This window comes from Hypanus sabinus, chromosome 2 (assembly GCF_030144855.1).
Source record: "Hypanus sabinus isolate sHypSab1 chromosome 2, sHypSab1.hap1, whole genome shotgun sequence".
In the NCBI taxonomy this organism is placed as follows: Eukaryota; Metazoa; Chordata; class Chondrichthyes; order Myliobatiformes; family Dasyatidae; genus Hypanus; species Hypanus sabinus.
In genome coordinates, this window is record NC_082707.1 from 111,527,020 (window position 1) to 111,552,975 (window position 25,956).

The 25,956-nt window shown below is 65.9% G+C and overlaps 1 protein-coding gene across 23 annotated transcripts in view; it reads right to left on the reverse strand.

The window, feature by feature from the left end:
• LOC132382214 (enhancer of rudimentary homolog) overlaps positions 1-25,956 on the reverse strand; it is a 111,180-nt gene that overhangs the window by 64,356 nt on the left and 20,868 nt on the right. The gene's annotated exons all lie outside the window — the stretch shown is intronic.

Sequence of the window (25,956 nt, forward strand, 5' to 3'; positions counted from 1 at the left end):
TCTCAAGCCGGCGGCCCCTCGGGCCAGAGTCTCAAGCCGGCGGCCCCTCGGGCCAGAGTCTCAAGCCAGCGGCCCCTCCGGAAACAGTGACTCAAACCAGCTGCCCCTCCGGCAACGGCGACTCAAACCAGCGGCCCCACCGGAAACAGTGACTCAAACCAGCGGCCCCTCCGGAAACAGTGACTCAAACCAGCGGCCCCTCCGGAAACAGTGACTCAAACCAGCGGCCCCTCCGGAAACGGTGACTCAAACCTGCGGCCCCTCCGGAAACGGAGACTCAAATCAGCGGCCCCTCCGGCCACGGCGACCCAAACCAGCGGCCCCACGGGCCATAGTCTCAAGCCAGCGGCCCCTCGGGCCAGAGTCTCAAGCCAGCGGCCCCTCGGGCCAGAGTCTCAAGCCAGCGGCCCCTCGGGCCAGAGTCTCAAGCCAGCGGCCCCTCGGGCCAGAGTCTCAAGCCAGCGGCCCCTCGGGCCAGAGTCTCAAGCCAGCGGCCCCTCGGGCCAGAGTCTCAAGCCAGCGGCCCCTCGGGCCAGAGTCTCAAGCCAGCGGCCCCTCCGGAAACAGTGACTCAAACCAGCGGCCCCTCCGGAAACAGAGACTCAAATCAGCGGCCCCTCCGGCCACGGCGACTCAAACCAGCGGCCCCTCCGGCCACGGCGACTCAAACCAGCGGCCCCTCCGGAAACAGAGACTCAAACCAGCAGCCCCTCCGGCCACGGCGACTCAAACCAGCGGCCCCTCCGGAAACAGCGACTCAAACCAGCGGCCCCTCCGGAAACAGCGACTCAAACCAGCGGCCCCTCCGGAAACAGTGACTCAAACCAGCGGCCCCTCCGGAAACAGTGACTCAAATCAGCGGCCCCTCCGGCCACGGCGACCCAAACCAGCGGCCCCTCCGGCCACGGCGACCCAAACCAGCGGCCCCTCCGGCCATAGTCTCAAGCCAGCGGCCCCTCGGGCCAGAGTCTCAAGCCAGCGGCCCCTCCGGCCACGGCGACTCAAACCAGCTGCCCCTCCGGAAACAGTGACTCAAACCAGCTGCCCCTCCAGCCACAGTGACTCAAACCAGCGGCCCCTCCGGCCACAGTGACTCAAACCAGCTCTCCCTCCAGAAACAGGGACTCAAACCAGCGGCCCGTCCGGCCACGGCGACTCAAACCAGCGGCCCCTCCGGCCACGGCGACTCAAACCAGCGGCCCCTCCGGCCACGGCGACTCAAACCAGCGGCCACTCCGGCCACGGCGACTCAAACCAGCGGCCCCTCCGGCCACGGCGACTCAAACCAGCGGCACCTCCGGCCACGGCGACTCAAACCAGCGGCCCCTCCGGCCACGGCGACTCAAACCAGCGGCCCCTCCGGAAACAGTGACTCAAACCAGCGGCCCCTCCGGAAACAGTGACTCAAACCAGCGGCCCCTCCGGAAACAGTGACTCAAACCAGCGGCCCCTCCGGAAACAGTGACTCAAACCAGCTGCCCCTCCGGAAACAGTGACTCAAACCAGCGGCCCCTCCGGAAACAGTGACTCAAACCAGCGGCCCCTCCGGAAACAGTGACTCAAACCAGCGGCCCCTCCGGAAACAGAGACTCAAACCAGCGGCCCCTCCGGAAACAGAGACTCAAACCAGCGGCCCCTCCGGAAACAGCGACTCAAACCAGCGGCCCCTCCGGAAACAGCGACCCAAACCAGCGGCCCCTCCGGAAACAGCGACCCAAACCAGCGGCCCCTCCGGAAACAGCGACTCAAACCAGCGGCCCCTGCGGCCACGGCGACTCAAACCAGCGGCCCCTCCGGAAACAGTGACTCAAACCAGCGGCCCCTCCGGAAACAGTGACTCAAACCAGCGGCCCCTCCGGAAACAGTGACTCAAACCAGCGGCCCCTCCGGAAACAGTGACTCAAACCAGCGGCCCCTCCGACCACGGCGACTCAAACCAGCGGCCCCTCCGGCCACGGCGACTCAAACCAGCGGCCCCTCCAGAAACAGTGACTCAAACCAGCGGCCACTCCGGAAACAGTGACTCAAATCAGCGGCCCCTCCAGAAACAGTGACTCAAACCAGCGGCCCCTCCGGAAACAGTGACTCAAACCAGCGGCTCCTTCTGGAAACAGTGACTCAAACCAGCGGCCCCTCCGGAAACAGTGACTCAAACCAGCGGCCCCTCCGGAAACAGTGACTCAAACCAGCGGCCCCTCAGGGAACAGTGACTCAAACCAGCGGCCCCTCCGGAAACAGTGACTCAAACCAGCGGCCCCTCCGGAAACAGAGACTCAAACCAGCGGCCCCTCCGGCCACGACGACTCAAACCAGCGGCCCCTCCGGAAACAGCGACTCAAACCAGCGGCCCCTCCGGCCAGAGTCTCAAGCCAGCGGCCCCTCGGGCCAGAGTCTCAAGCCAGCGGCCCCTCGGGCCAGAGTCTCAAGCCAGCGGCCCCTCGGGCCAGAGTCTCAAGCCAGCGGCCCCTCGGGCCAGAGTCTCAAGCCAGCGGCCCCTCCGGAAACAGTGACTCAAACCAGCGGCCCCTCCGGAAACAGAGACTCAAATCAGCGGCCCCTCCGGCCACGGCGACTCAAACCAGCGGCCCCTCCGGCCACGGCGACTCAAACCAGCGGCCCCTCCGGAAACAGAGACTCAAACCAGCAGCCCCTCCGGCCACGGCGACTCAAACCAGCGGCCCCTCCGGAAACAGCGACTCAAACCAGCGGCCCCTCCGGAAACAGCGACTCAAACCAGCGGCCCCTGCGGCCACGGCGACTCAAACCAGCGGCCCCTCCGGAAACAGTGACTCAAACCAGCGGCCCCTCCGGAAACAGTGACTCAAACCAGCGGCCCCTCCGGAAACAGTGACTCAAACCAGCGGCCCCTCCGGAAACAGTGACTCAAACCAGCGGCCCCTCCGACCACGGCGACTCAAACCAGCGGCCCCTCCGGCCACGGCGACTCAAACCAGCGGCCCCTCCAGAAACAGTGACTCAAACCAGCGGCCACTCCGGAAACAGTGACTCAAATCAGCGGCCCCTCCAGAAACAGTGACTCAAACCAGCGGCCCCTCCGGAAACAGTGACTCAAACCAGCGGCTCCTTCTGGAAACAGTGACTCAAACCAGCGGCCCCTCCGGAAACAGTGACTCAAACCAGCGGCCCCTCCGGAAACAGTGACTCAAACCAGCGGCCCCTCAGGGAACAGTGACTCAAACCAGCGGCCCCTCCGGAAACAGTGACTCAAACCAGCGGCCCCTCCGGAAACAGAGACTCAAACCAGCGGCCCCTCCGGCCACGACGACTCAAACCAGCGGCCCCTCCGGAAACAGCGACTCAAACCAGCGGCCCCTCCGGCCAGAGTCTCAAGCCAGCGGCCCCTCGGGCCAGAGTCTCAAGCCAGCGGCCCCTCGGGCCAGAGTCTCAAGCCAGCGGCCCCTCGGGCCAGAGTCTCAAGCCAGCGGCCCCTCGGGCCAGAGTCTCAAGCCAGCGGCCCCTCCGGAAACAGTGACTCAAACCAGCGGCCCCTCCGGAAACAGAGACTCAAATCAGCGGCCCCTCCGGCCACGGCGACTCAAACCAGCGGCCCCTCCGGCCACGGCGACTCAAACCAGCGGCCCCTCCGGAAACAGAGACTCAAACCAGCAGCCCCTCCGGCAACAGAGACTCAAACCAGCGGCCCCTCCGGAAACAGAGACTCAAACCAGCGGCCCCTCCGGAAACAGAGACTCAAACCAGCGGCCCCTCCGGAAACAGCGACTCAAACCAGCGGCCCCTCCGGAAACAGCGACTCAAACCAGCGGCCCCTCCGGAAACAGTGACTCAAACCAGCGGCCCCTCCGGAAACAGTGACTCAAATCAGCGGCCCCTCCGGCCACGGCGACCCAAACCAGCGGCCCCTCCGGCCACGGCGACCCAAACCAGCGGCCCCTCCGGCCATAGTCTCAAGCCAGCGGCCCCTCGGGCCAGAGTCTCAAGCCAGCGGCCCCTCCGGCCACGGCGACTCAAACCAGCTGCCCCTCCGGAAACAGTGACTCAAACCAGCTGCCCCTCCAGCCACAGTGACTCAAACCAGCGGCCCCTCCGGCCACAGTGACTCAAACCAGCTCTCCCTCCAGAAACAGGGACTCAAACCAGCGGCCCGTCCGGCCACGGCGACTCAAACCAGCGGCCCCTCCGGCCACGGCGACTCAAACCAGCGGCCCCTCCGGCCACGGCGACTCAAACCAGCGGCCACTCCGGCCACGGCGACTCAAACCAGCGGCCCCTCCGGCCACGGCGACTCAAACCAGCGGCACCTCCGGCCACGGCGACTCAAACCAGCGGCCCCTCCGGCCACGGCGACTCAAACCAGCGGCCCCTCCGGAAACAGTGACTCAAACCAGCGGCCCCTCCGGAAACAGTGACTCAAACCAGCGGCCCCTCCGGAAACAGTGACTCAAACCAGCGGCCCCTCCGGAAACAGTGACTCAAACCAGCTGCCCCTCCGGAAACAGTGACTCAAACCAGCGGCCCCTCCGGAAACAGTGACTCAAACCAGCGGCCCCTCCGGAAACAGTGACTCAAACCAGCGGCCCCTCCGGAAACAGAGACTCAAACCAGCGGCCCCTCCGGAAACAGAGACTCAAACCAGCGGCCCCTCCGGAAACAGCGACTCAAACCAGCGGCCCCTCCGGAAACAGCGACCCAAACCAGCGGCCCCTCCGGAAACAGCGACCCAAACCAGCGGCCCCTCCGGAAACAGCGACTCAAACCAGCGGCCCCTGCGGCCACGGCGACTCAAACCAGCGGCCCCTCCGGAAACAGTGACTCAAACCAGCGGCCCCTCCGGAAACAGTGACTCAAACCAGCGGCCCCTCCGGAAACAGTGACTCAAACCAGCGGCCCCTCCGGAAACAGTGACTCAAACCAGCGGCCCCTCCGACCACGGCGACTCAAACCAGCGGCCCCTCCGGCCACGGCGACTCAAACCAGCGGCCCCTCCAGAAACAGTGACTCAAACCAGCGGCCACTCCGGAAACAGTGACTCAAATCAGCGGCCCCTCCAGAAACAGTGACTCAAACCAGCGGCCCCTCCGGAAACAGTGACTCAAACCAGCGGCTCCTTCTGGAAACAGAGACTCAAACCAGCAGCCCCTCCGGCCACGGCGACTCAAACCAGCGGCCCCTCCGGAAACAGCGACTCAAACCAGCGGCCCCTCCGGAAACAGCGACTCAAACCAGCGGCCCCTCCGGAAACAGTGACTCAAACCAGCGGCCCCTCCGGAAACAGTGACTCAAATCAGCGGCCCCTCCGGCCACGGCGACTCAAACCAGCGGCCCCTCCGGCCACGGCGACTCAAACCAGCGGCCCCTCCGGAAACAGAGACTCAAACCAGCAGCCCCTCCGGCCACGGCGACTCAAACCAGCGGCCCCTCCGGAAACAGCGACTCAAACCAGCGGCCCCTCCGGAAACAGCGACTCAAACCAGCGGCCCCTCCGGAAACAGCGACTCAAACCAGCAGCCCCTCCGGAAACAGTGACTCAAACCAGCGGCCCCTTCTGGAAACAGTGACTCAAACCAGCGGCCCCTCCGGAAACAGTGACTCAAACCAGCGGCCCCTCCGGAAACAGTGACTCAAACCAGCGGCCCCTTCTGGAAACAGTGACTCAAACCAGCGGCCCCTCCGGAAACGGTGACTCAAACCAGCGGCCCCTCCGGAAACGGAGACTCAAATCAGCGGCCCCTCCGGCCACGGCGACCCAAACCAGCGGCCCCACGGGCCATAGTCTCAAGCCAGCGGCCCCTCGGGCCAGAGTCTCAAGCCAGCGGCCCCTCGGGCCAGAGTCTCAAGCCGGCGGCCCCTCGGGCCAGAGTCTCAAGCCGGCGGCCCCTCGGGCCAGAGTCTCAAGCCAGCGGCCCCTCCGGAAACAGTGACTCAAACCAGCTGCCCCTCCGGCAACGGCGACTCAAACCAGCGGCCCCACCGGAAACAGTGACTCAAACCAGCGGCCCCTCCGGAAACAGTGACTCAAACCAGCGGCCCCTCCGGAAACAGTGACTCAAACCAGCGGCCCCTCCGGAAACGGTGACTCAAACCTGCGGCCCCTCCGGAAACGGAGACTCAAATCAGCGGCCCCTCCGGCCACGGCGACCCAAACCAGCGGCCCCACGGGCCATAGTCTCAAGCCAGCGGCCCCTCGGGCCAGAGTCTCAAGCCAGCGGCCCCTCGGGCCAGAGTCTCAAGCCAGCGGCCCCTCGGGCCAGAGTCTCAAGCCAGCGGCCCCTCGGGCCAGAGTCTCAAGCCAGCGGCCCCTCGGGCCAGAGTCTCAAGCCAGCGGCCCCTCGGGCCAGAGTCTCAAGCCAGCGGCCCCTCGGGCCAGAGTCTCAAGCCAGCGGCCCCTCGGGCCAGAGTCTCAAGCCAGCGGCCCCTCGGGCCAGAGTCTCAAGCCAGCGGCCCCTCGGGCCAGAGTCTCAAGCCAGCGGCCCCTCGGGCCAGAGTCTCAAGCCAGCGGCCCCTCGGGCCAGAGTCTCAAGCCAGCGGCCCCTCGGGCCAGAGTCTCATACCAGCGGCCCCTCGGGCCAGAGTCTCAAGCCAGCGGCCCCTCGGGCCAGAGTCTCAAGCCAGCGGCCCCTCGGGCCAGAGTCTCAAGCCAGCGGCCCCTCGGGCCAGAGTCTCAAGCCAGCGGCCCCTCGGGCCAGAGTCTCAAGCCAGCGGCCCCTCGGGCCAGAGTCTCAAGCCAGCGGCCCCTCGGGCCAGAGTCTCAAGCCAGCGGCCCCTCGGGCCAGAGTCTGAAGCCAGCGGCCCCTCGGGCCAGAGTCTCAAGCCAGCGGCCCCTCGGGCCAGAGTCTCAAGCCAGCGGCCCCTCGGGCCAGAGTCTCAAGCCAGCGGCCCCTCGGGCCAGAGTCTCAAGCCAGCGGCCCCTCGGGCCAGAGTCTCATACCAGCGGCCCCTCGGGCCAGAGTCTCAAGCCAGCGGCCCCTCGGGCCAGAGTCTGAAGCCAGCGGCCCCTCGGGCCAGAGTCTCAAGCCAGCGGCCCCTCGGGCCAGAGTCTCAAGCCAGCGGCCCCTCGGGCCAGAGTCTCAAGCCAGCGGCCCCTCGGGCCAGAGTCTCAAGCCAGCGGCCCCTCGGGCCAGAGTCTCAAGCCAGCGGCCCCTCGGGCCAGAGGCTCAAACCAGCGGCCCCTCGGGCCAGAGTCTCAAGCCAGCGGCCCCTCGGGCCTGAGTCTCAAGCCAGCGGCCCCTCGGGCCAGAGTCTCAAGCCAGCGGCCCCTCTGGCCAGAGTCTCAAACCAGCGGCCCCTCCGGCCACGGCGACTCAAACCAGCGGCCCCTCCGGCCACGGCGACTCAAACCAGCGGCCCCTCCGGCCACGGCGACTCAAACCAGCGGCCCCTCCGGCCACGGCGACTCAAACCAGCGGCCCCTGCGGCCACGGCGACTCAAACCAGCGGCCCCTGCGGCCACGGCGACTCAAACCAGCGGCCCCTCCGGAAACAGTGACTCAAACCAGCGGCCCCTCCGGAAACAGTGACTCAAACCAGCGGCCCCTCCGGAAACAGTGACTCAAACCAGCGGCCCCTCCGGAAACAGTGACTCAAACCAGCGGCCCCTCCGACCACGGCGACTCAAACCAGCGGCCCCTCCGGCCACGGCGACTCAAACCAGCGGCCCCTCCAGAAACAGTGACTCAAACCAGCGGCCACTCCGGAAACAGTGACTCAAATCAGCGGCCCCTCCAGAAACAGTGACTCAAACCAGCGGCCCCTCCGGAAACAGTGACTCAAACCAGCGGCTCCTTCTGGAAACAGTGACTCAAACCAGCGGCCCCTCCGGAAACAGTGACTCAAACCAGCGGCCCCTCCGGAAACAGTGACTCAAACCAGCGGCCCCTCAGGAAACAGTGACTCAAACCAGCGGCCCCTCCGGAAACAGTGACTCAAACCAGCGGCCCCTCCGGAAACAGTAACTCAAACCAGCGGCCCCTCCGGAAACAGTGACTCAAACCTGCGGCCCCTCCGGAAACAGTGACTCAAACCAGCGGCCCCTCCGGAAACAGAGACTCAAACCAGCGGCCCCTCCGGCCACGACGACTCAAACCAGCGGCCCCTCCGGAAACAGCGACTCAAACCAGCGGCCCCTCCGGAAACAGCGACTCAAACCAGCGGCCCCTCCGGAAACAGTGACTCAAACCAGCGGCCCCTCCGGAAACAGTGACTCAAACCAGCGGCCCCTCCGGAAACAGTGACTCAAACCAGCGGCCCCACCGGAAACAGTGACTCAAACCAGCGGCCCCTCCGGAAACAGTGACTCAAACCAGCGGCCCCTCCGGCCACGGCGACCCAAACCAGCGGCCCCTCCGGAAACAGTGACTCAAACCAGCGGCCCCTCCGGAAACAGTGACTCAAACCAGCGGCCCCTTCTGGAAACAGTGACTCAAACCAGCAGCCCCTCCGGAAACAGTGACTCAAACCAGCGGCCCCTCCGGAAACAGTGACTCAAACCAGCGGCCCCTTCTGGAAACAGTGACTCAAACCAGCGGCCCCTCCGGAAACAGTGACTCAAACCAGCGGCCCCTCCGGAAACAGAGACTCAAATCAGCGGCCCCTCCGGCCACGGCGACTCAAACCAGCGGCCCCTCCGGCCACGGCGACTCAAACCAGCGGCCCCTCCGGAAACAGAGACTCAAACCAGCAGCCCCTCCGGCCACGGCGACTCAAACCAGCGGCCCCTCCGGAAACAGCGACTCAAACCAGCGGCCCCTCCGGAAACAGCGACTCAAACCAGCGGCCCCTCCGGAAACAGTGACTCAAACCAGCGGCCCCTCCGGAAACAGTGACTCAAATCAGCGGCCCCTCCGGCCACGGCGACTCAAACCAGCGGCCCCTCCGGCCACGGCGACTCAAACCAGCGGCCCCTCCGGAAACAGAGACTCAAACCAGCAGCCCCTCCGGCCACGGCGACTCAAACCAGCGGCCCCTCCGGCCACGGCGACTCAAACCAGCGGCCCCTCCGGCCACGGCGACTCAAACCAGCGGCCCCTCCGGAAACAGAGACTCAAACCAGCGGCCCCTCCGGAAACAGTGACTCAAACCAGCGGCCCCTTCTGGAAACAGTGACTCAAACCAGCGGCCCCTCCGGAAACAGTGACTCAAACCAGCGGCCCCTCCGGAAACAGTGACTCAAACCAGCGGCCCCTTCTGGAAACAGTGACTCAAACCAGCAGCCCCTCCGGAAACAGTGACTCAAACCAGCGGCACCTCCGGAAACGGAGACTCAAATCAGCGGCCCCTCCGGCCACGGCGACCCAAACCAGCGGCCCCTCGGGCCAGAGTCTCAAGCCAGCGGCCCCTCGGGCCAGAGTCTCAAGCCAGCGGCCCCTCGGGCCAGAGTCTCAAGCCAGCGGCCCCTCGGGCCAGAGTCTCAAGGCAGCGGCCCCTCGGGCCAGAGTCTCAAGCCAGCGGCCCCTCGGGCCAGAGTCTCAAGCCAGCGGCCCCTCGGGCCAGAGTCTCAAGCCAGCGGCCCCTCGGGCCAGAGTCTCAAGCCAGCGGCCCCTCGGGCCAGAGTCTGAAGCCAGCGGCCCCTCGGGCCAGAGTCTCAAGCCAGCGGCCCCTCGGGCCAGAGTCTCAAGCCAGCGGCCCCTCGGGCCAGAGTCTCAAGCCAGCGGCCCCTCGGGCCAGAGTCTCAAGCCAGCGGCACCTCGGGCCAGAGTCTCATACCAGCGGCCCCTCGGGCCAGAGTCTCAAGCCAGAGGCCCCTCGGGCCAGAGTCTCAAGCCAGCGGCCCCTCGGGAAACAGTGACTCAAACCAGCGGCCCCACCGGAAACAGTAACTCAAACCAGCGGCCCCACCGGAAACAGTGACTCAAAAAAGCAGCCCCTCCGGAAACAGTGACTCAAACCAGCGGCCCCTCCGGAAACAGTGACTCAAACCAGCTGCCCCTCCGGCAACGGCGACTCAAACCAGCGGCCCCACCGGAAACAGTGACTCAAACCAGCGGCCCCTCCGGAAACAGTGACTCAAACCAGCGGCCCCTCCGGAAACAGTGACTCAAACCAGCGGCCCCTCCGGAAACAGTGACTCAAACCAGCGGCCCCTCCGGCCACGGCGACTCAAACCAGCGGCCCCTCCGGAAACAGCGACTCAAACCAGCGGCCCCTCCGGAAACAGCGACTCAAACCAGCGGCCCCTTCTGGAAACAGTGACTCAAACCAGCGGCCCCTTCTGGAAACAGTGACTCAAACCAGCGGCCCCTCCGGAAACAGTGACTCAAACCAGCGGCCCCTCCGGAAACGGAGACTCAAATCAGCGGCCCCTCCGGCCACGGCGACCCAAACCAGCGGCCCCACGGGCCATAGTCTCAAGCCAGCGGCCCCTCGGGCCAGAGTCTCAAGCCAGCGGCCCCTCGGGCCAGAGTCTCAAGCCAGCGGCCCCTCGGGCCAGAGTCTCAAGCCAGCGGCCCCTCGGGCCAGAGTCTCATGCCAGCGGCCCCTCGGGCCAGAGTCTCAAGCCAGCGGCCCCTCGGGCCAGAGTCTCAAGCCAGCGGCCCCTCGGGCCAGAGTCTCAAGCCAGCGGCCCCTCGGGCCAGAGGCTCAAACCAGCGGCCCCTCGGGCCAGAGTCTCAAGCCAGCGGCCCCTCGGGCCTGAGTCTCAAGCCAGCGGCCCCTCGGGCCAGAGTCTCAAGCCAGCGGCCCCTCGGGCCAGAGTCTCAAGCCAGCGGCCCCTCGGGCCAGAGTCTCAAGCCAGCGGCCCCTCGGGCCAGAGTCTCATACCAGCGGCCCCTCGGGCCAGAGTCTCAAGCCAGAGGCCCCTCGGGCCAGAGTCTCAAGCCAGCGGCCCCTCCGGAAACAGTGACTCAAACCAGCGGCTCCTCCGGAAACAGTGACTCAAACCAGCGGCCCCTTCTGGAAACAGTGACTCAAACCAGCGGCCCCTCCGGAAACAGTGACTCAAACCAGCGGCCCCTCCGGAAACAGTGACTCAAACCAGCGGCCCCTTCTGGAAACAGTGACTCAAACCAGCGGCCCCTCCGGAAACAGTGACTCAAACCAGCGGCTCCTCCGGAAACGGAGACTCAAATCAGCGGCCCCTCCGGCCACGGCGACCCAAACCAGCGGCCCCACGGGCCATAGTCTCAAGCCAGCGGCCCCTCGGGCCAGAGTCTCAAGCCAGCGGCCCCTCGGGCCAGAGTCTCAAGCCAGCGGCCCCTCCGGAAACAGCGACTCAAACCAGCGGCCCGTCCGGAAACAGCGACTCAAACCAGCGGCCCCTCCGGAAACAGTGACTCAAACCAGCTGCCCCTCCGGCAACGGCGACTCAAACCAGCGGCCCCACCGGAAACAGTGACTCAAACCAGCGGCCCCTCCGGAAACAGTGACTCAAACCAGCTGCCCCTCCGGCAACGGCGACTCAAACCAGCGGCCCCACCGGAAACAGTGACTCAAACCAGCGGCCCCTCCGGAAACAGTGACTCAAACCAGCGGCCCCTCCGGAAACAGTGACTCAAACCAGCGGCCCCTCCGGAAACAGTGACTCAAACCAGCGGCCCCTCCGGCCACGGCGACTCAAACCAGCGGCCCCTCCGGCCACGGCGACCCAAACCAGCGGCCCCACGGGCCATAGTCTCAAGCCAGCGGCCCCTCGGGCCAGAGTCTCAAGCCAGCGGCCCCTCGGGCCAGAGTCTCAAGCCAGCGGCCCCTCGGGCCAGAGTCTCAAGCCAGCGGCCCCTCGGGCCAGAGTCTCAAGCCAGCGGCCCCTCGGGCCAGACTCTCAAGCCAGCGGCCCCTCGGGCCAGAGTCTCAAGCCAGCGGCCCCTCGGGCCAGAGGCTCAAGCCAGCGGCCCCTCGGGCCAGAGGCTCAAGCCAGCGGCCCCTCGGGCCAGAGTCTCAAACCAGCGGCCCCTCGGGCCTGAGTCTCAAGCCAGCGGCCCCTCGGGCCTGAGTCTCAAGCCAGCGGCCCCTCGGGCCAGAGTCTCAAGCCAGAGGCCCCTCGGGCCAGAGTCTCAAGCCAGCGGCCCCTCCGGAAACAGTGACTCAAACCAGCGGCCCCTCCGGAAACAGTGACTCAAACCAGCGGCCCCTTCTGGAAACAGTGACTCAAACCAGCGGCCCCTCCGGAAACAGTGACTCAAACCAGCGGCCCCTTCTGGAAACAGTGACTCAAACCAGCGGCCCCTCCGGAAACAGTGACTCAAACCAGCGGCCCCTCCGGAAACAGTGACTCAAATCAGCGGCCCCTCCGGCCACGGCGACCCAAACCAGCGGCCCCACGGGCCATAGTCTCAAGCCAGCGGCCCCTCGGGCCAGAGTCTCAAGCCAGCGGCCCCTCGGGCCAGAGTCTCAAGCCAGCGGCCCCTCGGGCCAGAGTCTCAAGCCAGCGGCCCCTCGGGCCAGAGTCTCAAGCCAGCGGCCCCTCGGGCCAGAGTCTCAAGCCAGCGGCCCCTCGGGCCAGAGTCTCAAGCCAGCGGCCCCTCGGGCCAGAGTCTCAAGCCAGCGGCCCCTCGGGCCAGAGTCTCAAGCCAGCGGCCCCTCGGGCCAGAGTCTCAAGCCAGCGGCCCCTCGGGCCAGAGTCTCAAGCCAGCGGCCCCTCGGGCCAGAGTCTCAAGCCAGCGGCCCCTCGGGCCAGAGTCTCAAGCCAGCGGCCCCTCGGGCCAGAGTCTCAAGCCAGCGGCCCCTCGGGCCAGAGTCTCAAGCCAGCGGCCCCTCGGGCCAGAGTCTCAAGCCAGCGGCCCCTCGGGCCAGAGTCTCAAGCCAGCGGCCCCTCGGGCCAGAGTCTCAAGCCAGCGGCCCCTCGGGCCAGAGTCTCATGCCAGCGGCCCCTCGGGCCAGAGTCTCAAGCCAGAGGCCCCTCGGGCCAGAGTCTCAAGCCAGCGGCCCCTCCGGAAACAGTGACTCAAACCAGCTGCCCCACCGGAAACAGTGACTCAAACCAGCGGCCCCACCGGAAACAGTGACTCAAAAAAGCAGCCCCTCCGGAAACAGTGACTCAAACCAGCGGCCCCTCCGGAAACAGTGACTCAAACCAGCTGCCCCTCCGGCAACGGCGACTCAAACCAGCGGCCCCACCGGAAACCGTGACTCAAACCAGCGGCCCCTCCGGAAACAGTGACTCAAACCAGCGGCCCCTCCGGAAACAGTGACTCAAACCAGCGGCCCCTCCGGAAACAGTGACTCAAACCAGCGGCCCCTCCGGCCACGGCGACTCAAACCAGCGGCCCCTCCGGAAACAGCGACTCAAACCAGCGGCCCCTCCGGAAACAGCGACTCAAACCAGCGGCCCCTTCTGGAAACAGCGACTCAAACCAGCGGCCCCTTCTGGAAACAGTGACTCAAACCAGCGGCCCCTCCGGAAACAGTGACTCAAACCAGCGGCCCCTCCGGAAACGGAGACTCAAATCAGCGGCCCCTCCGGCCACGGCGACCCAAACCAGCGGCCCCACGGGCCATAGTCTCAAGCCAGCGGCCCCTCGGGCCAGAGTCTCAAGCCAGCGGCCCCTCGGGCCAGAGTCTCAAGCCAGCGGCCCCTCGGGCCAGAGTCTCAAGCCAGCGGCCCCTCGGGCCAGAGTCTCAAGCCAGCGGCCCCTCGGGCCAGAGTCTCAAGCCAGCGGCCCCTCGGGCCAGAGTCTCAAGCCAGCGGCCCCTCGGGCCAGAGTCTCAAGCCAGCGGCCCCTCGGGCCAGAGTCTCAAGCCAGCGGCCCCTCGGGCCAGAGTCTCAAGCCAGCGGCCCCTCGGGCCAGAGTCTCAAGCCAGCGGCCCCTCGGGCCAGAGTCTCAAGCCAGCGGCCCCTCGGGCCAGAGTCTCAAGCCAGCGGCCCCTCCGGAAACAGTGACTCAAACCAACGGCCCCTCCGGAAACAGTGACTCAAACCAACAGCCCCTCCGGCCACGGCGACTCAAACCAGCAGCCCCTCCGGAAACAGTGACTCAAACCAGCGGCCCCTCCGGAAACAGTGACTCAAACCAGCGGCCCCTCCGGAAACAGTGACTCAAACCAGCGGCCCCTCCGGCCACGGCGACTCAAACCAGCGGCCCCTCCGGAAACAGCGACTCAAACCAGCGGCCCCTCCGGAAACAGCGACTCAAACCAGCGGCCCCTTCTGGAAACAGTGACTCAAACCAGCGGCCCCTTCTGGAAACAGTGACTCAAACCAGCGGCCCCTCCGGAAACAGTGACTCAAACCAGCGGCCCCTCCGGAAACGGAGACTCAAATCAGCGGCCCCTCCGGCCACGGCGACCCAAACCAGCGGCCCCACGGGCCATAGTCTCAAGCCAGCGGCCCCTCGGGCCAGAGTCTCAAGCCAGCGGCCCCTCGGGCCAGAGTCTCAAGCCAGCGGCCCCTCCGGAAACAGCGACTCAAACCAGCGGCCCCTCCGGAAACAGTGACTCAAACCAGCGGCCCCTCCGGAAACAGTGACTCAAATCAGCGGCCCCTCCGGCCACGGCGACTCAAACCAGCGGCCCCTCCGGCCACGGCGACTCAAACCAGCGGCCCCTCCGGAAACGGAGACTCAAATCAGCGGCCCCTTCGGCCACGGCGACCCAAACCAGCGGCCCCACGGGCCATAGTCTCAAGCCAGCGGCCCCTCGGGCCAGAGTCTCAAGCCAGCGGCCCCTCGGGCCAGAGTCTCAAGCCAGCGGCCCCTCGGGCCAGAGTCTCAAGCCAGCGGCCCCTCGGGCCAGAGTCTCAAGCCAGCGGCCCCTCGGGCCAGAGTCTCAAGCCAGCGGCCCCTCGGGCCAGAGTCTCAAGCCAGCGGCCCCTCGGGCCAGAGTCTCAAGCCAGCGGCCCCTCGGGCCAGAGTCTCAAGCCAGCGGCCCCTCGGGCGAGAGTCTCAAGCCAGCGGCCCCTCGGGCCAGAGTCTCAAGCCAGCGGCCCCTCGGGCCAGAGTCTCATACCAGCGGCCCCTCGGGCCAGAGTCTCAAGCCAGAGGCCCCTCGGGCCAGAGTCTCAAGCCAGCGGCCCCTCCGGAAACAGTGACTCAAACCAGCGGCCCCACCGGAAACAGTAACTCAAACCAGCGGCCCCACCGGAAAAAGTGACTCAAAAAAGCAGCCCCTCCGGAAACAGTGACTCAAACCAGCGGCCCCTCCGGAAACAGTGACTCAAACCAGCTGCCCCTCCGGCAACGGCGACTCAAACCAGCGGCCCCACCGGAAACAGTGACTCAAACCAGCGGCCCCTCCGGAAACAGTGACTCAAACCAGCGGCCCCTCCGGAAACAGTGACTCAAACCAGCGGCCCCTCCGGAAACAGTGACTCAAACCAGCGGCCCCTCCGGCCACGGCGACTCAAACCAGCGGCCCCTCCGGAAACAGCGACTCAAACCAGCGGCCCCTCCGGAAACAGCGACTCAAACCAGCGGCCCCTTCTGGAAACAGTGACTCAAACCAGCGGCCCCTTCTGGAAACAGTGACTCAAACCAGCGGCCCCTCCGGAAACAGTGACTCAAACCAGCGGCCCCTCCGGAAACAGTGACTCAAACCAGCGGCCCCTCCGGCCACGGCGACTCAAACCAGCGGCCCCTCCGGAAACAGCGACTCAAACCAGCGGCCCCTCCGGAAACAGCGACTCAAACCAGCGGCCCCTTCTGGAAACAGTGACTCAAACCAGCGGCCCCTTCTGGAAACAGTGACTCAAACCAGCGGCCCCTCCGGAAACAGTGACTCAAACCAGCGGCCCCTCCGGAAACGGAGACTCAAATCAGCGGCCCCTCCGGCCACGGCGACCCAAACCAGCGGCCCCACGGGCCATAGTCTCAAGCCAGCGGCCCCTCGGGCCAGAGTCTCAAGCCAGCGGCCCCTCGGGCCAGAGTCTCAAGCCAGCGGCCCCTCGGGCCAGAGTCTCAAGCCAGCGGCCCCTCGGGCCAGAGTCTCAAGCCAGCGGCCCCTCCGGAAACAGCGACTCAAACCAGCGGCACCTCCGGAAACAGTGACTCAAACCAGCGGCCCCTCCGGAAACAGTGACTCAAATCAGCGGCCCCTCCGGCCACGGCGACTCAAACCAGCGGCCCCTCCGGCCACGGCGACTCAAACCAGCGGCCCCTCCGGAAACGGAGACTCAAATCAGCGGCCCCTTCGGCCACGGCGACCCAAACCAGCGGCCCCACGGGCCATAGTCTCAAGCCAGCGGCCCCTCGGGCCAGAGTCTCAAGCCAGCGGCCCCTCGGGCCAGAGTCTCAAGCCAGCGGCCCCTCGGGCCAGAGTCTCAAGCCAGCTGCCCCTCGGGCCAGAGTCTCAAGCCAGCGGCCCCTCGGGCCAGAGTCTCAAGCCAGCGGCCCCTCGGGCCAGAGTCTCAAGCCAGCGGCCCCTCGGGCCAGAGTCTCAAGCCAGCGGCCCCTCGGGCCAGAGTCTCAAGCCAGCGGCCCCTCGGGCCAGAGTCTCAAGCCAGCGGCCCCTCGGGCGAGAGTCTCAAGCCAGCGGCCCCTCGGGCCAGAGTCTCAAGCCAGCGGCCCCTCGGGCCAGAGTCTCATACCAGCGGCCCCTCGGGCCAGAGTCTCAAGCCAGAGGCCCCTCGGGCCAGAGTCTCAAGCCAGCGGCCCCTCCGGAAACAGTGACTCAAACCAGCGGCCCCACCGGAAACAGTAACTCAAACCAGCGGCCCCACCGGAAACAGTGACTCAAAAAAGTAGCCCCTCCGGAAACAGTGACTCAAACCAGCGGCCCCTCCGGAAACAGTGACTCAAACCAGCTGCCCCTCCGGCAACGGCGACTCAAACCAGAGGCCCCACCGGAAACAGTGACTCAAACCAGCGGCCCCTCCGGAAACAGTGACTCAAACCAGCGGCCCCTCCGGAAACAGTGACTCAAACCAGCGGCCCCTCCGGAAACAGTGACTCAAACCAGCGGCCCCTCCGGCCACGGCGACTCAAACCAGCGGCCCCTCCGGAAACAGCGACTCAAACCAGCGGCCCCTCCGGAAACAGCGACTCAAACCAGCGGCCCCTTCTGGAAACAGTGACTCAAACCAGCGGCCCCTTCTGGAAACAGTGACTCAAACCAGCGGCCCCTCCGGAAACAGTGACTCAAACCAGCGGCCCCTCCGGAAACGGAGACTCAAATCAGCGGCCCCTCCGGCCACGGCGACCCAAACCAGCGGCCCCACGGGCCATAGTCTCAAGCCAGCGGCCCCTCGGGCCAGAGTCTCAAGCCAGCGGCCCCTCGGGCCAGAGTCTCAAGCCAGCGGCCCCTCGGGCCAGAGTCTCAAGCCAGCGGCCCCACGGGCCAGAGTCTCAAGCCAGCGGCCCCTCGGGCCAGAGTCTCAAGCCAGCGGCCCCTCGGGCCAGAGTCTCAAGCCAGCGGCCCCTCGGGCCAGAGGCTCAAACCAGCGGCCCCTCGGGCCAGAGTCTCAAGCCAGCGGCCCCTCGGGCCTGAGTCTCAAGCCAGCGGCCCCTCGGGCCAGAGTCTCAAGCCAGCGGCCCCTCGGGCCAGAGTCTCAAACCAGCGGCCACTCCGGCCACGGCGACTCAAACCAGCGGCCCCTCCGGCCACGGCGACTCAAACCAGCAGCCCCTCCGGCCACGGCGACTCAAACCAGCGGCCCCTCCGGCCACGGCGACTCAAACCAGCGGCCCCTGCGGCCACGGCGACTCAAACCAGCGGCCCCTGCGGCCACGGCGACTCAAACCAGCGGCCCCTCCGGAAACGGTGACTCAAACCAGCGGCCCCTCCGGAAACAGTGACTCAAACCAGCGGCCCCTCCGGAAACAGTGACTCAAACCAGCGGCCCCTCCGGAAACAGTGACTCAAACCAGCGGCCCCTCCGACCACGGCGACTCAAACCAGCGGCCCCTCCGGCCACGGCGACTCAAACCAGCGGCCCCTCCAGAAACAATGACTCAAACCAGCGGCCACTCCGGAAACAGTGACTCAAATCAGCGGCCCCTCCAGAAACAGTGACTCAAACCAGCGGCCCCTCCGGAAACAGTGACTCAAACCAGCGGCTCCTTCTGGAAACAGTGACTCAAACCAGCGGCCCCTCCGGAAACAGTGACTCAAACCAGCGGCCCCTCCGGAAACAGTGACTCAAACCAGCGGCCCCTCAGGAAACAGTGACTCAAACCAGCGGCCCCTCCGGAAACAGTGACTCAAACCAGCGGCCCCTCCGGAAACAGTAACTCAAACCAGCGGCCCCTCCGGAAACAGTGACTCAAACCTGCGGCCCCTCCGGAAACAGTGACTCAAACCAGCGGCCCCTCCGGAAACAGAGACTCAAACCAGCGGCCCCTCCGGCCACGACGACTCAAACCAGCGGCCCCTCCGGAAACAGCGACTCAAACCAGCGGCCCCTCCGGAAACAGCGACTCAAACCAGCGGCCCCTCCGGAAACAGTGACTCAAACCAGCGGCCCCTCCGGAAGCAGTGACTCAAACCAGCGGCCCCTCCGGAAACAGTGACTCAAACCAGCGGCCCCTCCGGAAACAGTGACTCAAACCAGCGGCCCCACCGGAAACAGTGACTCAAACCAGCGGCCCCTCCGGAAACAGCGACTCAAACCAGCGGCCCCTCCGGAAACAGCGACTCAAACCAGCGGCCCCTCCGGAAACAGTGACTCAAACCAGCGGCCCCTCCGGAAGCAGTGACTCAAACCAGCGGCCCCTCCGGAAACAGTGACTCAAACCAGCGGCCCCTCCGGAAACAGTGACTCAAACCAGCGGCCCCACCGGAAACAGTGACTCAAACCAGCGGCCTCTCCGGAAACAGTGACTCAAACCAGCGGCCCCTCCGGCCACGGCGACCCAAACCAGCGGCCCCTCCGGAAACAGTGACTCAAACCAGCGGCCCCTCCGGAAACAGTGACTCAAACCAGCGGCCCCTTCTGGAAACAGTGACTCAAACCAGCAGCCCCTCCGGAAACAGTGACTCAAACCAGCGGCCCCTCCGGAAACAGTGACTCAAACCAGCGGCCCCTTCTGGAAACAGTGACTCAAACCAGCGGCCCCTCTGGAAACAGTGACTCAAACCAGCGGCCCCTCCGGAAACAGAGACTCAAACCAGCGGCCCCTCCGGAAACAGTGACTCAAACCAGCGGCCCCTCCGGAAACAGTGACTCAAACCAGCGGCCCCTCCGGAAACAGTGACTCAAACCAGCGGCCCCTCCGACCACGGCGACTCAAACCAGCGGCCCCTCCGGCCACGGCGACTCAAACCAGCGGCCCCTCCAGAAACAGTGACTCAAACCAGCGGCCACTCCGGAAACAGTGACTCAAATCAGCGGCCCCTCCAGAAACAGTGACTCAAACCAGCGGCCCCTCCGGAAACAGTGACTCAAACCAGCGGCTCCTTCTGGAAACAGTGACTCAAACCAGCGGCCCCTCCGGAAACAGTGACTCAAACCAGCGGCCCCTCCGGAAACAGTGACTCAAACCAGCGGCCCCTCAGGAAACAGTGACTCAAACCAGCGGCCCCTCCGGAAACAGTGACTCAAACCAGCGGCCCCTCCGGAAACAGTAACTCAAACCAGCGGCCCCTCCGGAAACAGTGACTCAAACCTGCGGCCCCTCCGGAAACAGTGACTCAAACCAGCGGCCCCTCCGGAAACAGAGACTCAAACCAGCGGCCCCTCCGGCCACGACGACTCAAACCTGCGGCCCCTCCGGAAACAGCGACTCAAACCAGCGGCCCCTCCGGAAACAGCGACTCAAACCAGCGGCCCCTCCGGAAACAGTGACTCAAACCAGCGGCCCCTCCGGAAACAGTGACTCAAACCAGCGGCCCCTCCGGAAACAGTGACTCAAACCAGCGGCCCCTCCGGAAACAGTGACTCAAACCAGCGGCCCCACCGGAAACAGTGACTCAAACCAGCGGCCCCTCCGGAAACAGTGACTCAAACCAGCGGCCCCTCCGGCCACGGCGACCCAAACCAGCGGCCCCTCCGGAAACAGTGACTCAAACCAGCGGCCCCTCCGGAAACAGTGACTCAAACCAGCGGCCCCTTCTGGAAACAGTGACTCAAACCAGCAGCCCCTCCGGAAACAGTGACTCAAACCAGCGGCCACTCCGGAAACAGTGACTCAAACCAGCGGCCCCTTCTGGAAACAGTGACTCAAACCAGCGGCCCCTCCGGAAACAGTGACTCAAACCAGCGGCCCCTCCGGAAACAGAGACTCAAATCAGCGGCCCCTCCGGCCACGGCGACTCAAACCAGCGGCCCCTCCGGCCACGGCGACTCAAACCAGCGGCCCCTCCGGAAACAGAGACTCAAACCAGCAGCCCCTCCGGCCACGGCGACTGAAACCAGCGGCCCCTCCGGAAACAGCGACTCAAACCAGCGGCCCCTCCGGAAACAGCGACTCAAACCAGCGGCCCCTCCGGAAACAGTGACTCAAACCAGCGGCCCCTCCGGAAACAGTGACTCAAATCAGCGGCCCCTCCGGCCACGGCGACTCAAACCAGCGTCCCCTCAGGAAACAGAGACTCAAACCAGCAGCCCCTCCGGCCACGGCGACTCAAACCAGCGGCCCCTCCGGAAACAGCGACTCAAACCAGCGGCCCCTCCGGAAACAGCGACTCAAACCAGCGGCCCCTCCGGAAACAGCGACTCAAACCAGCGGCCCCTCCGGAAACAGTGACTCAAACCAGCGGCCACTTCTGGAAACAGTGACTCAAACCAGCGGCCCCTCCGGAAACAGTGACTCAAACCAGCGGCCCCTCCGGAAACAGTGACACAAACCAGCGGCCCCTTCTGGAAACAGTGACTCAAACCAGCGGCCCCTCCGGAAACAGTGACTCAAACCAGCGGCCCCTCCGGAAACGGAGACTCAAATCAGCGGCCCCTCCGGCCACGGCGACCCAAACCAGCGGCCCCACGGGCCATAGTCTCAAGCCAGCGGCCCCTCGGGCCAGAGTCTCAAGCCAGCGGCCCCTCGGGCCAGTCTCAAGCCAGCGGCCCCTCGGGCCAGAGTCTCAAGCCAGCGGCCCCTCGGGCCAGAGTCTCAAGCCAGCGGCCCCTCGGGCCAGAGTCTCAAGCCAGCGGCCCCTCGGGCCAGAGTCTCAAGCCAGCGGCCCCTCGGGCCAGAGTCTCAAGCCAGCGGCCCCTCGGGCCAGAGTCTCAAGCCAGCGGCCCCTCGGGCCAGAGTCTCAAGCCAGCGGCCCCTCGGGCCAGAGTCTGAAGCCAGCGGCCCCTCGGGCCAGAGTCTCAAGCCAGCGGCCCCTCGGGCCAGAGTCTCAAGCCAGCGGCCCCTCGGGCCAGAGTCTCAAGCCAGCGGCCCCTCGGGCCAGAGTCTCATACCAGCGGCCCCTCGGGCCAGAGTCTCAAGCCAGAGGCCCCTCGGGCCAGAGTCTCAAGCCAGCGGCCCCTCCGGAAACAGTGACTCAAACCAGCGGCCCCACCGGAAACAGTGACTCAAACCAGCGGCCCCACCGGAAACAGTGACTCAAAAAAGCAGCCCCTCCGGAAACAGTGACTCAAACCAGCGGCCCCTCCGGAAACAGTGACTCAAACCAGCTGCCCCTCCGGCAACGGCGACTCAAACCAGCGGCCCCACCGGAAACAGTGACTCAAACCAGCGGCCCCTCCGGAAACAGTGACTCAAACCAGCGGCCCCTCCGGAAACAGTGACTCAAACCAGCGGCCCCTCCGGAAACAGTGACTCAAACCAGCGGCCCCTCCGGCCACGGCGACTCAAACCAGCGGCCCCTCCGGAAACAGCGACTCAAACCAGCGGCCCCTCCGGAAACAGCGACTCAAACCAGCGGCCCCTCCGGAAACAGTGACTCAAACCAGCGGCCCCTCCGGAAACAGTGACTCAAACCAGCGGCCCCTCCGGAAACAGTGACTCAAACCAGCGGCCCCTCCGGAAACAGTGACTCAAACCAGCGGCCCCACCGGAAACAGTGACTCAAACCAGCGGCCCCTCCGGAAACAGTGACTCAAACCAGCGGCCCCTCCGGCCACGGCGACCCAAACCAGCGGCCCCTCCGGAAACAGTGACTCAAACCAGCGGCCCCTTCTGGAAACAGTGACTCAAACCAGCGGCCCCTCCGGAAACAGTGACTCAAACCAGCGGCCCCTCCGGAAACAGTGACTCAAACCAGCGGCCCCTTCTGGAAACAGTGACTCAAACCAGCGGCCCCTCCGGAAACAGTGACTCCAACCAGCGGCCCCTCCGGAAACAGAGACTCAAATCAGCGGCCCCTCCGGCCACGGCGACTCAAACCAGCGGCCCCTCCGGCCACGGCGACTCAAACCAGCGGCCCCTCCGGAAACAGAGACTCAAACCAGCAGCCCCTCCGGCCACGGCGACTCAAACCAGCGGCCCCTCCGGAAACAGCGACTCAAACCAGCGGCCCCTCCGGAAACAGCGACTCAAACCAGCGGCCCCTCCGGAAACAGTGACTCAAACCAGCGGCCCCTTCTGGAAACAGTGACTCAAACCAGCGGCCCCTCCGGAAACAGTGACTCAAACCAGCGGCCCCTCCGGAAACAGTGACTCAAACCAGCGGCCCCTTCGGAAACAGTGACTCAAACCAGCGGCCCCTCCGGAAACAGTGACTCAAACCAGCGGCCCCTCCGGAAACGGAGACTCAAATCAGCGGCCCCTCCGGCCACGGCGACCCAAACCAGCGGCCCCACGGGCCATAGTCTCAAGCCAGCGGCCCCTCGGGCCAGAGTCTCAAGCCAGCGGCCCCTCGGGCCAGAGTCTCAAGCCAGCGGCCCCTCGGGCCAGAGTCTCAAGCCAGCGGCCCCTCGGGCCAGAGTCTCAAGCCAGCGGCCCCTCGGGCCAGAGTCTCAAGCCAGCGGCCCCTCGGGCCAGAGTCTCAAGCCAGCGGCCCCTCGGGCCAGAGTCTCAAGCCAGCGGCCCCTCGGGCCAGAGTCTCAAGCCAGCGGCCCCTCGGGCCAGAGTCTCAAGCCAGCGGCCCCTCGGGCCAGAGTCTCAAGCCAGCGGCCCCTCGGGCCAGAGTCTCAAGCCAGCGGCCCCTCGGGCCAGAGTCTCAAGCCAGCGGTCCCTCGGGCCAGAGTCTCAAGCCAGCGGCCCCTCGGGCCAGAGTCTCATACCAGCGGCCCCTCGGGCCAGAGTCTCAAGCCAGAGGCCCCTCGGGCCAGAGTCTCAAGCCAGCGGCCCCTCCGGAAACAGTGACTCAAACCAGCGGCCCCTCCGGAAACAGTGACTCAAACCAGCGGCCCCTCCGGAAACATTGACTCAAACCAGCAGCCCCTCCGGCCACGGCGACTCAAACCAGCGGCCCCACCGGAAACAGTAACTCAAACCAGCGGCCCCACCGGAAACAGTGACTCAAAAAAGCAGCCCCTCCGGAAACAGTGACTCAAACCAGCGGCCCCTCCGGAAACAGTGACTCAAACCAGCGGCCCCTCCGGAAACAGTGACTCAAACCAGCGGCCCCTCCGGAAACAGTGACTCAAACCAGCGGCCCCTCCGGCCACGGCGACCCAAACCAGCGGCCCCTCCAGAAACAGTGACGCAAACCAGCGGCCCCTCCAGAAACAGTGACGCAAACCAGCGGCCCCTCCGGAAACAGTGACTCAAACCAGCGGCCCCTTCTGGAAACAGTGACTCAAACCAGCGGCCCCTCCGGAAACAGTGACTCAAACCAGCGGCCCCTTCTGGAAACAGTGACTCAAACCAGCGGCCCCTCCGGAAACAGTGACTCAAACCAGCGGCCCCTCCGGAAACAGAGACTCAAACCAGCGGCCCCTCCGGAAACAGAGACTCAAACCAGCGGCCCCTCCGGAAACAGTGACCCAAACCAGCGGCCCCTCCGGAAACAGTGACTGAAACCAGCGGCCCCTCCGGAAACAGTGACTCAAACCAGCGGCCCCTTCTGGAAACAGTGACTCAAACCAGCGGCCCCTCCGGAAACAGTGACTCAAACCAGCGGCCGCTCCGGAAACAGTGACTCAAACCAGCGGCCCCTCCGGAAACAGTGACTCAAACCAGCGGCCCCTCCGGAAACAGTGACTCAAACCAGCGGCCCCTCCGGAAACAGTGACTCAAACCAGCGGCCCCTCCGGAAACAGTGACTCAAATCAGCGGCCCCTCCCGCCACGGCGACCCAAACCAGCGGCCCCTCCGGCCACGGCGACCCAAACCAGCGGCCCCTCCGGCCAGAGTCTCAAGCCAGCGGCCCCTCGGGCCAGAGTCTCAAGCCAGCGGCCCCTCGGGCCAGAGTCTCAAGCCAGCGGCCCCTCCGGAAACAGAGACTCAAACCAGCGGCCCCTCCGGAAACAGCGACTCAAACCAGCGGCCCCTCCAGAAACAGCGACCCAAACCAGCTGCCCCTCCAGCCACAGTGACTCAAACCAGCGGCCCCTCCGGCCACAGTGACTCAAACCAGCTCTCCCTCCAGAAACAGGGACTCAAACCAGCGGCCCGTCCGGCCACGGCGACTCAAACCAGCGGCCCCTCCGGCCACGGCGACTCAAACCAGCGGCCCCTCCGGCCACGGCGACTCAAACCAGCGGCCCCTCCGGCCACGGCGACTCAATCCAGCGGCCCCTCCGGCCACGGCGACTCAAACCAGCGGCCCCTCCGGCCACGGCGACTCAAACCAGCGGCCCCTCCGGAAACAGTGACTCAAACCAGCGGCCCCTCCGGAAACAGTGACTCAAACCAGCGGCCCCTCCGGAAACAGTGACTCAAACCAGCTGCCCCTCCGGAAACAGTGACTCAAACCAGCGGCCCCTCCGGAAACAGTGACTCAAACCAGCGGCCCCTCCGAAAACAGTGACTCAAACCAGCGGCCCCTCCGGAAACAGAGACTCAAACCAGCGGCCCCTCCGGAAACAGAGACTCAAACCAGCGGCCCCTCCGGAAACAGCGACTCAAACCAGCGGCCCCTCCAGAAACAGCGACCCAAACCAGCGGCCCCTCCAGAAACAGCGACCCAAACCAGCGGCCCCTCCGGAAACAGCGACCCAAACCAGCGGCCCCTCCGGAAACAGCGACCCAAACCAGCGGCCCCTCAGGCCAGAGTCTCAAGCCAGCGGCCCCTCGGGCCAGAGTCTCAAGCCAGCGGCCCCTCGGGCCAGAGTCTCAAGCCAGCGGCCCCTCGGGCCAGAGTCTCAAGCCAGCGGCCCCTCGGGCCAGAGTCTCAAGCCAGCGGCCCCTCCGGCCACGGCGACTCAAACCAGCTGCCCCTCCGGAAACAGTGACTCAAACCAGCTGCCCCTCCAGCCACAGTGACTCAAACCAGCGGCCCCTCCGGCCACAGTGACTCAAACCAGCTCTCCCTCCAGAAACAGGGACTCAAACCAGCGGCCCGTCCGGCCACGGCGACTCAAACCAGCGGCCCCTCCGGCCACGGCGACTCAATCCAGCGGCCCCTCCGGCCACGGTGACTCAAACCAGCGGCCCCTCCGGCCACGGCGACTCAAACCAGCGGCCCCTCCGGAAACAGTGACTCAAACCAGCGGCCCCTCCGGAAACAGTGACTCAAACCAGCGGCCCCTCCGGAAACAGTGACTCAAACCAGCTGCCCCTCCGGAAACAGTGACTCAAACCAGCGGCCCCTCCGGAAACAGTGACTCAAACCAGCGGCCCCTCCGGAAACAGAGACTCAAACCAGCGGCCCCTCCGGAAACAGAGACTCAAACCAGCGGCCCCTCCGGAAACAGCGACTCAAACCAGCGGCCCCTCCGGAAACAGCGACCCAAACCAGCGGCCCCTCCGGAAACAGCGACCCAAACCAGCGGCCCCTCCGGAAACAGTGACCCAAACCAGCGGCCCCTCAGGCCAGAGTCTCAAGCCAGCGGCCCCTCGGGCCAGAGTCTCAAGCCAGCGGCCCCTCGGGCCAGAGTCTCAAGCCAGCGGCCCCTCGGGCCAGAGTCTCAAGCCAGCGGCCCCTCGGGCCAGAGTCTCAAGCCAGCGGCCCCTCGGGCCAGAGTCTCAAGCCAGTGGCTCCTTCAGAAACAGTGACTCAAACCAGCGGCCCCTCCAGCCACAGACTCAAACCAGTGTCCTACTGGCCACAGCGACCCAAACCAAACCAGATACTTCTATTTGAGTTCAAGAGCCGTGAGATAATGTTACATCTATACAAGAC